Source organism: Diceros bicornis, chromosome 3 (genome assembly GCF_020826845.1).
Source record: "Diceros bicornis minor isolate mBicDic1 chromosome 3, mDicBic1.mat.cur, whole genome shotgun sequence".
Taxonomy (NCBI): Eukaryota; Metazoa; Chordata; class Mammalia; order Perissodactyla; family Rhinocerotidae; genus Diceros; species Diceros bicornis.
In genome coordinates, this window is record NC_080742.1 from 51,254,445 (window position 1) to 51,270,843 (window position 16,399).

The 16,399-nt window shown below is 45.4% G+C and overlaps 1 protein-coding gene across 3 annotated transcripts in view; it reads left to right on the plus strand.

Moving 5' to 3' along the window:
• Positions 1-1,484: 1,484 nt before the first annotated feature.
• Positions 1,485-16,399, plus strand: part of SNX10 (sorting nexin 10) — a 74,705-nt gene continuing 59,790 nt past the window's right edge. Inside the window, exon 1 of one of the 3 annotated variants that reach the window (XM_058527466.1) lies at positions 1,485-1,602. The gene's annotated coding sequence lies outside the window, so the exon portion shown is untranslated. Of the gene's footprint in view, positions 1,603-1,667; positions 1,796-1,945; positions 1,965-16,399 lie in introns of those variants that run through there. The other 2 variants (XM_058527472.1, XM_058527486.1) reach the window with 2 other exon arrangements.

The window sequence follows — 16,399 nt, forward strand, 5'->3', positions numbered from 1 at the left end:
CTGTCCACAGTTTAAGGTCGTGCTCTTGAGGATAATAAATTCAGAAAGATTTTAATTTTGCAGAATCTCTTAGGATCTTAGACACATACCGCATTTTGCTTTCCAGTCAATGCTTTTCTTTGTGGAGCATAAGGACAAGAATTTGAAAAATACACTTTGATTTGATTTTCAAAAGTGAAATTTTCAGAATTTTCAAAAGTGATTCACTTATGTATTATGAGTTGGGTGCAATTTTAGGAAATTAAGTCCCAGGGATTCAAGATTCAGCGATGCAAGTTCCGGATCCAAGATGTTAAGACACAACATTGTAGACTTAGAAGTTTTGTTATGCAAGGCCAAAATTTAGGAGTGGAGGATAGAGAGGTACATTTTCAGGTAGGCCTGGAATGGCCCTGAATGGTAATTGGCAGCCGCCTGTCTATTGGGAAAATTCATCCTTGAAAAATGAAAAAATTAGGCTACGTTTATTATTCTGTCGTGTAATCGTGCATTAGCAGTAAGTGATTATTGCATTTCTCCATACTGTTAAAAAGGAGACAACAGGCCCAAAACCGAGTCACCAAACAGAGACTTAATAACGAACTTAATTATACTTTCTGCCTCTCCCAGGAATAGAAGCTTAAACCAGTCAATCTGGAATTACCTGGTCAGCGCTAGTGAGGTGATCTGCCTGATAGACCCTGCCATCCCCTAAAGGAAAGTGACCTTGCCACCACCAATCCGAATTTTGCTAGTGTGACTTCCTTGTCCCACTCCCTTCTGCCTATAAAAGTCTTTCTTTTGTACAGCCACTCAGAGCTCGTTCTATCTGCTAGATGGGATGCTGCCCGATTCATGAATCATTGAATACAGCCAAACAGATTTTTGAAATTGACTCACTTGAATTTCGTTTTTTAACAATGCAAACAGGTGGGTCAGACTCAGCTCAAGATGCCATTTGGGAAATGGCTTACTGATTCAGGCTCCTTGGAAGATCTCATTTCTTTTCCCCAAACGTTTTATTATGAAAGATTTCAAACATACAGAAAAACTGAAAGATTTTACAGTGCACACCCATATGCCCACCACCTAGATTCTACCATTAATATTCTACTATTCTTGTTGATCACCCTGTCTATCCATCCCTCTCCCGATTCAGCAATCCTCCCCATAACTAAGCGGGCGGGGTTAGCAAGCTCATGGTGGCTTTCTAGGGGTTATTCCAGAGGGTGCCGCTTGCACACCTTCAGCCTCAGCGACCGGGCAAGCGGGGGTATTTCCTCGCTAGCCCGATCTGCGGACGCGGGGGGCGGAATCCGTGCTGCCGAGCGCCCCTCGGCGGTGGCGCCGGAGGTGCGCCTCGTCTTCCGCGGGCGGGAGGGCCGGGCGCGGCCAGCGGCGCGGCCCGCACCTGTGCTGGTTGGTGCGGTGGCGGAAGCAGGAGGCCCGGCGGCGGGCTGAGCGCCGGCGCGGGGCCGCTACGTGCGCGAGGAGCGCGGGGCTGCGCTCGGGTGCGCTCCTGGGCGCTCGCTGCCGCCGCCGCCGCGCCTTTGAGTCAGCAAACTCCGCCGCCTGCCGGTCCGCTGGCCCTGCCCTGCCCGGCCCTGCCCGGAGGAGCCGCCTGTAAGTGACAGGAGACCTGCCGGGGAGGCCTTGCCCACGCCGCCGGAGTGGGGGCCGCGGCCGGGCGGCGAGCCGGCAGCCCTTTCCTTTCCAGGGGCGCGGGGCACTTCCCGCAGCGCCCAGCTCCCTGCGGGCGGGGAAGAGGTTTGGGTCTCCTGGGAGTGGAGCCGGAGCTGCCTCCTTTGCAGCCGAGGTGTGCGGGCGAGGACGGAAGGGACGGGGTGTGCTTGCCGGGGAGGGCAAGGAACGTATTGATCCAGGGGGTCACGGCTAAAAAGACACCGCGGGGAGAGGGTGGGGCAGAGGTGGAATCCTGGATGCCAGGAAAAGTGCTGTGGCACCTTACGCCAGGCCAGGTTTGGGTAGGTATTTTTTTATTCACGGAAGGGTAGCTTTGAGTTTAGAAATCGGGAGGGGTGGGCAGGGGTTTTTTTGTGGGTTTGTGGGATTGAGGGAAAAGGCCCGGGAGAAAATCCACGTTGACTGATTACCAGGTTTGGTGCCACCGGAAAGCAACAGCCTGTTTTTCAGTTCTGATGCATCATATTCTGTAAGATTACACACAGGTTATTGAGGGAATGGTCACAGGGACGGAAGAGCTTGAAAGGAAGGGCTTCTATTTCTGCAAGACACGTTTCCATGTAAGAATAATGGGTTTAGAAATTTAGAGCAGGAAGGAGGCTTTCACGTGATCCCGTAGGACAGGGAAACTAAGGCCCGGGAGGGGAGTCAGTCAGCCAGACGCCCGCAGAAGCAGGCCCAGATTCTGGTGGGCTTCTGACTTCCGCTGCAGAGTTCTCCCCACGGTTGGGGACGTGCGGCGGGGGTGGGCTTGGAATGCAAAACTCCCTCTCCGCGCCTGGGCCTGAGGTGGACGCCAGTGAGAACCGGCAAGCTCTGCTGGGGCTCCTCAGTCCCACAACGGAGGTGAGGTGGGGTGGGGGTCTCCTGCCTCTTCTTCCATCATCCAGGGATGCCTGTTCCTAAGGCCTTTCTATTTTCTTTTTAAGGAATGGCAGATTTAAGATTGACTAATGGGACTGTTTTGAATATACAAAAATAAAATACGTTTAGAAGTAAATACATGAAGGTGTGAGGTAGGGTGATTAGCACTGACTTGTGTTTAACTGCTCATCCTGTTTCTTCTGCCAGTCCATTTCGTTCTCACTTCCGACGTTACTATTTCACCCCTGAGGAAATTGATGTTGCAAGAGTGGGGTCTTGCTCGGATGACACTGCTTCTCGCCAGGGCTGTCTTGTCTGGCAGTCTGCTTCTCTCCCCGCCGCTCTGGGTTGTGGTACCAACTTCCTCTTGTTTTACTTATGGGAAGGCCACCTGGAGCTTGGTATCGAAAAATAGAAATAAACACCTTCATTCTTTTCCATATGAAAGTGTATTAATTAAAGACTAATGTTTGTGTTCTTCTACAGCAATTTTCCATGCCCTTGGAGCACTCTTAGTAGATTTTCTCAGCCTTAGGATCTCTACCTTCATTTTAAAGGGTTCATTCTGTTAATTAAGCTATTGTGGGAAATGGCTTCTCTTTCCTCTTTTGGTGTCTGGTCTGTGAACCACTGGTGAAGGGCTTAGAACTGGTTGGACCACAGTCTAACCTCTGCAGACTTTCATTTCTAAGAGTGGCAAAGAAGGGCTTTTGGCCAAAGTGACGTTGACCTCCATGGGGAATACCGCAAATTTGGGACTATTTTTACTGACCTCTTTCTTTCTCTTGTATGAATAGTGGGTATGAATCAGCTCTTCTGTTCGCTAAGCCCTGTTCAAATAAGAGATTGTACGAGGTAGTGGTTACAACTTCTGGTTTTGGACTTATCAGAGTTGAAATCTTGGCACTGTGATTTGACCTCTTGGCTGAGGTACTGTCAGCAGGGCACTTAACCTCTCTTAAGTCTGATTTATCCTTTATTCAGGAGTAAAAAAAGGTAGTGATAATCATTGTCTGTCAGAATTGTTGGTAATAATAGCCGACGTTTATTGAACACATATTATGAGCTAGGCATTGTGAAAAGAGTTTTTATGTGGCAGTCTCATTAATCCTCCCAACTAACTTATGAAGCAGATCCTATTTACATCTGAGGAAACTAAGGCATCAAGATATTTATGACTTCTCTAAACTCTTCATAATTTTAACCACCCAGCAAATGTGTCTCAGATTTCTAATATAGCTAATAATTATTTAGGGCTTGGTGTGTGCCAGGCCCTGTTTCAAGGACCCTATGGATATTAACAATCCTTGAGATAGGTCCTGTTTTTATCCCCAACCCCCCTTTTTTTAATATACAAATGAAGAAACTGAGGCACAGAGCCTAAGTCAGACAATCTAGTAAATGATGGAGCCAAGATTTGCACTAGGCAGCCTGGCTCTGGAATGGGTACTCTCAGCCACTCCCCTGTGAAGGTGTGTAAAGGGCTCAGCCGGGCGTCAGTCAAGGGCAACTCTGAACTGGCACTTTATTTTGTTTTTCTCTAAGTAGCCACTCCCTCTTTCTGGTCTCTGCAGAGGAAATGCTTTTAGTTCTGTAAATGATGCAACTTTGCTTAGGATTTTGTGATTCTGTATACATTTCTGTTGTATTCTCTTATTTTTAAAAGCTTGTGATAAGTGTCAGTGATCTTGACCCTGGGAATACAGAGGGAGACCTTAGGAAGTCTATGAACCCCCTGAAAATGTATGGTTTCATTCTCATGTGCAAAAGTGCATTGTTCTGAGGGAGAGAGTCCGCAGCTTACTTTAGAGTCACCCACGGTGGAAAGAAAGGTTAGTACTGACTGTTCTATTCCGATAATCTCATTTGACAAATGAGGCAACTGAAGCCCAGTGGAGAGGCAGAATAACTTAATTTGAACTACAGAGCTAATTAGAAGTAGAAAGAGGACTAAAACTCAGGTCTGTTGACTTCCAGACTCATATTCTTTGCATCATACCCCAATATTTCCCTTTGGAATAAGTGGTACCAAGTGAATAAGTTATGAAATGCCAGAAGACTCCCGACTTTCCCACTAGGCTGCCACAGTGTGTGAGAGACCAGCAAAGCTTCCTCGAAGTGCCTGTCAAAATACAACATCCTTTGGCATGTCCTCTTGTTAGCCGAACCACCTTACTATGATTTAGGGTCAGAATCTACAACTCTGAAAGATATGAGCCAGGGGGATAAAAATTGTTTGGGGAGAAAATGAAGAAAGATTCAGAACATTCATTGCTTGCAGCACAAGGGGGCCGTTCACGCCTCTTGGTAGAGTTGTAGTGTTGGAAGGCTTTTGCTGAGACATTTGTAAATTCAAACAAAATTCCTTGAAGTCTGAAATTTCTTGTGTAGTGTATGGATCGCTGGGAAGCCAGGCTACTTCCTGGCCAATGGTGGATACTCCAATGACTAAACAAGACTAATAGGTTATGAGACCTTTATTAGTTTAGGCAGCCTTTTAACTTCGCTTAATTTTTACAAACTGATACAGTTTACCTGGAAAAACAGATTTGTACTAATAGGCATTTCATACATTTTGAAATGTATGAAAATATGTCACTTAAGACTAGGAATAGGAAGTCCAGAAATGGTTCCATTGTAAAGATAGGAATTGAGTGTATGATAAAATTGACTGTGGTAAAGTGTTGGGACAGTTGGCCGTCCACTTAGGAAAAAATGAGACCCATGCTTCACACCATTCACAAAAGTAAATTCCATTTAGATTAAAGTTTAAATGTCAAAACCAAAATTATAGATATTAGAATATGTATACATATATAAGATGGTTTTTAAAAATAACTCTGGAGTAGGCAAGACCTTGCCAAGTTTAATGAAACTCAGAAACCGTAAAGGAAAATAGTGACTGAACTTCATGAAACATTATATTTCTATAAGGAAGGAGATGCCATATACAAAGTTAAAAGGCAGATGGCAAAGTAGTAAAGCAAAGAGTTGCAATATTTATAAGAGACATGAACTCTTAGAAATCAATGGGAAAAAAAAATAGTCCAATGGAAATATGGGCAAAGGCTATTAATAGGTAATTCATATATGTATATAAAAATGCTTGACCTCATTAATAATCAGATAAGTGTGGATTAAAAACAACCATGAGACCATTTTTGCTTAAGCTGATAATATCCAGTGTTGGTAAGGGTGTAGCAAAATAGACTGTCACCATATACTTTTGTAGGGAGTGTAAATTGGTACAGCCTTTTGGAAGAGCACTTTTGGCAGTATTTATAACACTTTTGCGTTCTTTCTGATGCATCAGTTCCATTTCTAGGACTTCATCCCTCAGAAATACTTGCCTACCTGAACAAAGGAGGAAGTTGCTATAAATGGGCTGATATGGAGAATGTCTATTATACATTAATGAAAGCAAAGTGCAAAGCAGTAGGTATAGTAGGGTCTCATTTTCTGGAAAAAAAAAAAGTTTGGAAGGATATGCCCCTAGTTGTAGACAGTCATTACCTTTAGGGAGTGGGGTGAGAAAGGGGATGGTAGTATGGAGGATTTCATCAATAGATTCCTTTTTTTTTAACTTTTAACTTTTGAAATTATTTTAAACTTACAGAAAAAGTACCAAAATAATAAATCTTTTATTTTTAAAAATAATGAGTAGGTAGTACTGAAAAAAAGCAATAATTAAGAATGCCTGTGCTTAAAAAAATGACATAAAATGACTTAAAGTGTTAATAGGGTCCTCCTGCCTGGTAGGGGATGGTCTCTCCTGGCATGGAGGACCCAGTCCTCTGGATTTCCAGTTGAGTATTCCCAGCCACACTTTCCTACTTGTTCCAAAGATTTGCCACAGCGTCCATTCCTGAAAGCAGGAGTAGTATGTAGCAAGAAAATTACTCGGTTTAGAAGTACATTTACCCTAGATGATGTGGTCTTTAAGCGTTGAAAAAAATATCAGCATTCATCTCTCAGTTTTGTTTCCTGGATATGGGGCAAAACTAGTTCTGTTACCCTTTCATTGTATTTTCTCAGCATACCCTGCCCCCACCCGCCCTGGTAAATGTCTAACCTGGGCTTTCTGGCTTTGACAGTCCAGATCCCATATTATGCACCTGTGCAGTTAAAAACTGCACTCATGGGGCCGGCTCCGTGGCTTAGCGGTTAAGTGCACGCGCTCCGCTGCTGGTGGCCCGGGTTCGGATCCCAGGCGCACACCGACACACTGCTTCTCCGGCCATGCTGAGGCCGCGTCCCACATACAGCAACTAGAAGGATGTGCAGCTATGACATACAACTATCTACTGGGGCTTTGGGGGGAAAAAAACAAAACAAAACACTGCACTCAAGAAATATATTCTGTGACTTTAAACCACTAATTCCTTGATGCAGATGTCCAGCTCTCTCTTGTGAGCTTTAGGTTTATACATTTAACGTTTAATTTGACTGTGGCTCCTTGGATGTGGTGTCCCAGACATTTTAAATTAACTTGCCCAGTGTTATTGATCATGCCCTCCCCAGTTTTGTAGGGCCTAACACTTAGGCAGTTTGGGGGCCCTCTTTAAGAAAAAGAACACAGCATTGTGAATGCAAAATGAGGTCAGGACCACAGAGGTAGTCTGTGCAGATGCGAGCTTGGAAACTTGAGCTTCTTTAGCTTCTTAGTCGTTTGTCCTCTGCTCCCCACTCTCCCTCCCAACAGGTTCTCCTCCAGCCCTCCCCATCTGAATAAACTCTTACCCATCCACTCATTTGTCCAGGTCAGAAACCTGGGAGCGATTTCTCGTCTTCATCCCACATCAGTGCCATCTCAAGGACTTGGTTGATTGTCCTATTCTGTCGACCCCCGCAACTCCCCCTTAGCTCAGGTTGCTGTCTTGCACTTTCACATTAGCTTCTGATCAAGTCTCTCTTGTTCCACTTTGCTCCCCTCCAATCCAGTTTCCCAAAGGCAGCCAGAGTAATCTTTTAAAGAACATAAATTGGAACATGTCGGTCCCTCGATTTGCTCAGCCCCACCATGTGGACTGGATTGTCCGTATCAGTGGCTGAGACTGGTGTATGGCCACAAGTGTGGGGTGGATGGGAGAGGGTCAGGGTGGGGGTCACGTGCACGAGTGTGACCTTCTGGGGACCAGTTTGAAAGAAGTGGGGTATATCTGGGGAGGCCCACCTGCATTGTCCACTGCTGCTTGTTTGTTTCAGTCATGGTTGACCACCTTTCACGGGTAGAACGTGGGTGCCGTGAAAGACCTGCGAAGTGCAAGCAAAATGGGGGTGGATGTCCCTTCATTCTTTGCTTTTCAATGCGGTGTTTAGATGTTAAATAGTAAAATCAGACTATGTTCACTAGTTTTGGGGAAGAAAGACACATTTTCTTTTAACCCAGGTGTCACCTGGGAGCCTCTTGTTCCTTAGCGAACTAATTAACCTTGTGAGAACCCACAAGCCCATGGCCCAGGGAATTCCAAAGCCCTCTCAGGCGCTCTGCGAATTCCCTGGGGTGTGGGTGGGGGAGGACTTGGTGCTGTTTTGTTTTACCAGGGTGTCAGCCCTGACATACTGATGGAGAAATCCTCTCATCGATGGAGAAATCCACCCCACCCCATGCTTTGCTGGTTCAGTGGACTTTGCTAGGTTAGTGGAGAAGTCACTGTGTGGGACTCCCAACCTTCCACCCTCCTGGGTCTCTCTCTCCGCCTCTCAGCCCTGCCCCTCCCTCCCTCCTTACTTTCCAATGAGCTCCAGAGTCTTTTCCCTCTATGACTATGGAGACTCCCCCCTTCTTCTCTTAAACTTGCAAACCCAAAGTGTTCAAAGTGCAGAGCAGAACAAGGGGCTTTGTATGTAGGGAGTCTATGCTCCTTACAAATTATAAATACAAACACACAGAAAAGAATTTTCTGTTACATGATAATTATCTTCCCTTTCTTACGGACACAGCAGCCCTTCTTATTGTAGAGAGGTGTTTGGAGGAGCTGGGAAGAAGGCAGTTGTTCCCCCAGCACCCCAGGTCGCTGCCTGGGTTGGGGGGGTGGTATTACCCTAGCTCTGGATTCTGGTGTCTCAGAGCAGAAGACATGGAGCCTTTTTATCAGCTATCTGGGGATGATCAGACTTGGATCTAGGCTCCTTCTACCTAAACATGGAAATTCTTATACCAGGAAATCAATGTAATGGTTCCAAGGAGGGGCAGACCGGATGCTGGCTTTTGCTAGTTGACTCATTTCCCCGACGGTTGGGAAACCTTGAAAAACCGTGACCTCTGTTTTGAGAACTTTGCCAAACTGAGTCTGTCGACAAACATGTGTCACATGCCCTTGGATGACAGTCAGTGCTTTGGGCAAATAGTTTAAGGAATAATAACTGGCATTTTACTCACTTTTTAAAGGACTTTCCATATGTCTTATCCTAGCCTTCCTGGGTCTAGGCCAGGCACTGGACATCCATGGGTAAATGATTTGCCGCAAGGAATGGCCAGGGTGTGCATTTCACAAGCATGGGCTGATTTCAGAGCATATAGGTTTAAAGTATTCTGCTCCCCCGTCAATATTACTATCCCTTCTGACGGAACAGATACTTGAAGAGAAAAAATTTTTTAAAGGAACAAGTGCTCTGTGATCATGAGGATGAGACCTCAGCATTTTTCCTTTCAGGGGTCTTGGAAAAGTCTAGGACAGATAACGAACAGTGACAGTAGCTGACACAGTGAGCTCCAGGGCCATGCCTCTGTGTTTGCTCATTTGGTCTTTACAGCAGATTTATGAAGTAGCCACTTATCCCCTTTTTACAGAGGAGGAAACTGAGGCACTGAGAGGTTAAATAATTTCCCTTGGCAAAGGGCAGAATAAGAATTCCCAGCCAGGCTGTTCGGTGTTGAACAGCTACGCTGCCTTTCCCCTTTACTTCCTGCTTCTTTTAGGAGGCACTCCTTGCTCAAAAGTGAAATCCCCTTTCTTGTTTGTCCCTCAGATTACTTGCCAGTTCTTCATATCTGGACTGATGTCACTTTGGCAGATTTGAACCTGACCAGTAGATCACAATTTCTGGTGTTGCTGTTCTCACAAGTAACTGAAATGGCCTCCCCAGGGGCTGTTCCTAGAGACAGAGGCGGCGAGCTTGGTAGGAAGGGTGTTATTTCCAGTGTGTTGCAAAGCTTTTCCTTTTTGAAAAGGAATTTATCACTCAGTTTCAAAGAAGAACATTTAATGCCGACTTTTGTCTCTAATTTGCATACCTGTACCCTTTTCTTATCTCAGCCCCAAAATGTTCTCCAAATGCCTGAAGACTGGTCCGTGTGGATGTCCTACATCATCCCAGCTTCTTCCCAACTGAACTCACCTTCTTTTTCTCTTACCTCTAAAATCAGGCCCCTCGTTCCAACTTCCTCATTCTGTCGGTGACTCCGTCTTCTTCCAGTCACCCGGCCCGTGAGTCACCCTTGACTCCCTGTTCCCCATCATGTGCTGTGTCCAAATATTTCTCGTTATATATATCTTTTCAAAAGACTTGATTTTTTAGACCAGTTTCACAGCAAAATTGAGGGAAAGTACAGAGAGATCCTATGCACTGCCTGCCTCCCCTCCCCCATGATCAACCTCAGCGTCAGAATGGTACATATGATATTACAGTCAATGAATCTACACTGGCACATCATCATTACCCAAAGTCCACACTACATTAAGGTTCACTCATGGTGTTGTACACTCTATGGGTTTTGACAAATACATGATGTGTCCACCATTTTAGTATCATACAGAATAATTTCACTGCCCCCAAAATGCTCTGTGCTCTGCTTCTCGTTATTTTCAAGTGTGCTTTTTCTGTCCCCCCTGCCCACCTTGAGTGATCTCTTCTGCTGGCTGGTGTATTCCAGCAGCCCCCTGATGAAGCTCACTGCGTATGATTTCTTTCCCTGTCAATCCATCCTCCACCCCATCCCCAGATGAGTCAGCCTTCCACTTACTACCTTCCTGCCTTCCAACAGGATAGAAGTCCATATTATCTCTCCTCTCACCATTCAGAGACTTCCCCATCCTAGAATGCCCATTGGAGCCCTTCCAGACTTACGTCCTTGTGATATTCTGCCAACACAGGCCCTCCACTCCTGGGGGCCTGGACTCCTAGATCTCCTGAAAGTGGTACTTCTTAACTACCCCAGGTTGGTCCTGTTTTCTCTGCTTGTCCTAATACAAGCGTGAAGACTTGTCGAGCCCTACCTTCTCTGTGATGCCTCTCCCTCTCTGTTCTCTTCCTTCCTATAGCCCTGTTATCAGTGCTGTTTCTTTTGGCACATACAGTGAGCTTTGCATTACAAGTGAACTGTTTCATATCCATGTCTGGGCATCCTTAGGTCTTAGAATTCAGAGAGATGTTACTTAACCGTTAAAAAAAATACCCCTCACCAGGACCAAACCTTGAACTATCACACAGTAGGCTCTCAGTCATTACTATTGAATCTAATTGTCATTGTCCTCTACTTATTCTTAGGGGGTATTTTATAGCTAATGACCCTAAAGAGGTCTATCATGTGAATGCACTACACTTCTCTCAGTATTACCTCCTTTCAGAGGATGAGAAAGTCATTTCCAGATGTTTGGATGTTGGCTCTCCCAGGTTCCTGTACAGGCAGAACCCTGCCCCCACCTTACATCCCTAGCATTTGAGACATTAATAACTCAATTTATTGGTTGGCATTTGTCACTTATTGCTGTCTTTTAAGCATTTATTTTTAAGGAGGTAGCTTGGATGCCGTGTTAGATGTAGAGGGTGCCGTGTGGCGGGTAAGAGTGAGGGCTTTCCTGCGTCTGGATGTGTGGCTTCGGATCCTGGCTCCTTCGCTGAGTAGCTGCGTGACCTTGGGTGCTCTTTCCTTACTTGTAAAGTTGGGGTGATAATACTTGGCTTGTGGGGCTATCTTAAGGATTAGGTGAGATAATTCATGTTACAAGCTTCGCACAGTGTCTGGCACATAGTTAACAAAGTTATTTTTAGTTTGATTGCTATTTTTGATTATTAATGGCCTAACTTTCACATTATTCCCCAATCTCATTCTCCGCATTCCAGGGGAGTTAGGTCAGGAGGAAAGATAGAAAACAATAGAGGAAGACACGTGGCCTTCAAGACATTCCATTCTGGGCTGTTGCTGGCTAAAAGCATTCCCGAGGCGAATGATTAACCATGAGTGAGAGGAGGTGGGCTGGCGAGAGGGGCAGGGCACCTTGTTCTTGTGCCCATCCTCCCAGCCCACGTGGTTGGGCTGCTTAGAAGCTTGCTGGTGATGCAGAAATGGAGAAAATTAGCTGGGACTAATGCAATCAAATTTAATTGACCCAATATTTGTTGGGCACTTCCTATATGCCAGGCACTCTGCTAAGTGCTAGGGTTATAAAGCCTGAATGATGTGGACAAGGTCCTTGCCCTCATGGGACTTTTGAGAGGACAGACAATAAACAAGAAAGTAGATTAATAGATAAAAGAATGCAGACTGTGATAAATTCTAAGGAGAAGATAAAAGGATAGAGCATTACTGGGGGAGTTTGCTCTGGTGGGTGGTAAGGGAAGGCCTCTCTGAGGAGGTGGCATTTAAACCAAGACCCGCAGGATGGGAAGGAGCTACCTTGGTGGGTCGGGTGAGGGAGGCGGGGGGAACGTTGGAGGGAACAAGAGGCACAGAAGACCTGAGGTGGGGATTTCAGAACCTCCCTGGTTAGGGTGACTGGACAACGAGATTGTGCAGAAGACTTGCAACAAGGGGTTGGTTGGAGAACCAAAGGAGTGTGATTTATAGGGAATGTGCAAATATAGACCCTCTCCTCTGGAACAGTGGGTTTCCAAAATTTTCTATCATCAATACACTTGAGGGGGTGTGTGATGTACTCCAGGGTTGGGACTGTTGGAGGGTAAGTGATGGGGAAGGCTGGGGTATGTGTGATCTGAAAAGAGCCCTCTGTAATTTGGATATACCTCACCTTCTTCCCCTCCTCAAACTGAGGAGCACTGCTCTTCATGATCCACTCAGAAGCCTTAGGATCTGGAACATTGACATCTCCTACTTTCAATTAAATTATGCAGGGTGTATAGGCACACTGTAGGAACATGGAATTCTATCAATTGGTGAGAACGTTGGCATGAGCATTTGAGGATGAGTCACTGTTTGATTGGATCGCTGTGTGACCCACTTAAATAAATAAATACTGTTTTTTGAATAGAAAAATTATTATTCACATTCCTTTGAAGTTATGTGGAAATGACTTTGGAGATGTTCTTCAAGACTTGAATGCGTGTGGATGTTGTCCTTTTGTTAAGAGAGGCAGTGTCGGGGAGAGGAGAGAACAACTTCTGGCATTCAGGGGGCCTCAGTTTGAGTCTGGAGCACACTGTGTGGCTTTGGGTGGTCATTTAACCTCTCTGTGTATTGGTGTCCTCTTCTGTAAAGTAAGACAAGTCCTGTGCTGCTTGCCTCACCGACTGTCATGCGACAGTGCTTTATAAACTGCAGAGTATCAGAAAATAAAAGTTGCTTTAGAAAACTTAAATTTTGTTTGCATACGTCATAGCCAATAGAACCTTATGGCCAGGATGTAATTCATGACCATAGAAGAGAACTTTTCACTGCTCGTGGGTAACTGGTCTCTAGAATATTCCAAAGGAGTATATTTTTACAATTTTGCTGTAGGAATGGGCTTTCTGGGTATGGTGCAAAACCTGGAAGCCATGAGGAAAAGATTGATACAATTCATTACCTAAAAACAATTGGCATAGCAAAACCCCTGTAAGCAAAACAAAAGACAGATGACAAGCTGGAAAAATATGCTTGTACTTCATGTTGTGTGTTAAGGATTAATTTCTCTAATACATAAAGAACTCCTACAAATCAATAAGGAAAAGAACAAGAACTCTGTAGGAAAATGGTCAAAGGATACGAACAGACAGTCCATATAAAATAAATCAGTGGCTCTTAAACATATGAAAAATACTTGACCTCACACATAATTTTTAAAATACCAATTAAATTACACTGAAATATACTACATTTCACTCATCTGGGATTGGCAAAGATAAAAAATTTTGAAAACTGTCCACATTAGGAAGGATGTGGGAAAACAAACTCACACATACATGCTTGGGAAATGTGTATTAGTTCCCTACGGAGAGCACCTTCCCAATGTCTGTCCGAGTTAAGAATTCACGTGATTTTGCTTGACTCAGAAATTCCACGTATAGAAATTTATCCTTCAGATAAATTCACAGGTATTCACTGAACACTTTATAATAGCAAGAGAGTGTCTATCACCAGGCGCTGGTGAAATGAATTATGCTGTATCTGCACTGTGGAATAGTATACAGCCACAAAAAGAGAATCAGGACAGGGAAAGAGGGGTTTTTATTCCACACTCTTTTGTATTTTTTACATTTTGAAATGTGTTAAATTTTAAAAATTAATAAAAATAAAATACAAAACAAAAAAATAGAAACTAAAATAGTAGTTGAGGTAGGGACTGAACTCAATGCTGTAGATTCATTAGCATTGTGTTTGATCCCCAGATTATTAAACACTTTTATGTGTCCACCATATACTATCTCTATCACAATTTGGGGCTCTTAAAAGGGGGGGCACTTTCCTTCAAGAACTCTTGGTCAGTTTGGTGACACAAGACTAACATACACTACAATCAGAGGCTAGTGGCAGGATGATATAATCAAGCATTTAGGGGCTGGTGCAGCCGAAGTATGATGGGGATTCAGTTCCATACTGAACGCTGTGTGCAAGGTTTATATACAAAGATTGTGGTAGGTAGAATAATGGCCCCCAAAGATGTCCATGTCCTAATTCCTGGAACATGTGGATATGTTTCCTTGCATGGTGAAAAGGACTTTGCAGATGTGATTTAAGTTAAGGGGCTTGAGATGGGGAGATTATTTAGGTGGACCCAATCTAATCACAGGGGTCCTTGAGAGCAGAGAGCCTTTCCTGGCTACAGTCCGAGGGAGATGTGACCACAGAAGAAGGGTCAAAGAGAATGATATGTTGCTGATTTTGAAGATGGAGAAAGGGCCCATGAGCCAAGGAATGCAGGTAGCCTCTAGAAGCTGGAAACGGCAAGGAAACAGATTCTCTTCCAGAGCCTCCAGAAGGAACGCAGCCCTGCAGTCTTTATTTCAGCCTACAGAGATCTGTGTTGGATTCCTGACCTACAGAACTGTAAGATAATAAATTTGTGTTGATTTAAGCCACTGAGTCGATGGCAATTTGTTACACCAGCAATAGAAAACTGATACAAAGATGATGTAGAAATAACCCCGAAGGCTTGCTCTCATGGGCTTTCTAATCTAGGAGGGGAGAGAAGACAACCTAGCAATCAACACACCAAGTGAATTTGGAAAGTGGCGCGGAGATTTGCAAGGACCTGTCCACGCGGGGTCAGGGGAGACTTGGGGAGGAGGCAGCAGTCTGAGTTGTGCTGTGGGAGGCAGTGCAGCTCGCTGGTTGGGAGCAGGGACTCTGGTGCTGATGGTGGGTTTGAATCTTGGCTGGCTCTGCCTCTTACTAGCTGTGGGGCCTTGAGAAAGCCACTTAATCTCTCTGTGCCTCAGTTTTCTAATCTGTAAAGTGGGGATACCAATAATGCCTCCTCAAAGGGCTGTTGTGTAGAGTAAGTCACTACATGTACAGGGCTTAGAGTAGTTCCTGGCCATCCTCAGGGCTATGGGAGTGTTTGCTGTCGAGATGTTGCCCTAATGGATGGGAAAGGCAGAGGGAGGCGGTGGAGCATCCGGGGACAGCAGCTTACTGCATGGGAGAGGAAGAGGAGGTCTCTCACTTGAATGGTGGGAGCACTGGGGTAGTGAGGGGAAGCAGAATAGAAGGCTGTTGAGGAGCTTGGAGCCAGATGATGGTCGACTTGTAGGCTGGACTGAAGAGTGTTGACTTACTGCCCTAGAGGATTCAGCAGGGAGGATGACACTGCATACAGTAAGGGCGCTGATCAGGTTTCTTTAAGTGGGGAGGTGGGTTAAGTTTTTGAGCCCTGACCCCAGAATCTTCTTTCCATTTGCCTTGTCTTCTCCACCCCCTCACCTGAGCAGCCTGACCTCTAACTGAGATGGTCACTCCTCATTCCGCCTCTGTGCTCCCTGTCCACCCTGCAGGCGAGTTTGGATTCAGGGGCTACCACCTAGTACCTTATCAGTACTAGATCACCACAGCTCAGTGTCCCTAGAGAGAGAACACTCTGGTATCTGTAGCTGGCTCTCATGTGTGGACACTCATAGTTACCTGCTTCTTCAAAGCCCGTTTTCAGCCTCTTCTGTGTCCCTTCAGAGAGAGAAGCAGAAACCTCAACTGTGTGGCTCTGGCAGGTCCCCACAGGCTGATGGCTAGGCCCAGGGGGGATCATGGCTTATCCCTGTTGTCTTTCAGAAGCCAGCTGCTTTCCAGCTTTGGCCACTTGGGGTCTGTGGCTTCTCAACATATAGAACTGGTTCTTGAGCAATTGAGCTACCAGAATCTTCTGGGTTCTTGGAGAGAAAGATCTTGAGATAGGGGCCCTTTAAGCAGAAAGGGAATCTGGGTTTTCCAGACCAGCTGCTTCTTCCCTTGTGTTCTCCCTCTGCCTTTTGGAAATCCCTCTTCCCTCACAGCTGCTCAGATCCCTCCTGCTGACTCTGGGATGCCCAGGGCCTCTCAGGGGTCCATCCATTAAATAGGGAACCCTCAGCCAGGCCTTCCCCTCCCCCAAGAGCTTTGTGCTCCTGGCTCTTCTCCTCCTTCTGCCCCTCCTCTTACTTCTGCTTTTATGCCCTAACAATTTAGATGATAGAGTGTCAGTCTTTCAAGGCCTCTTCTCTG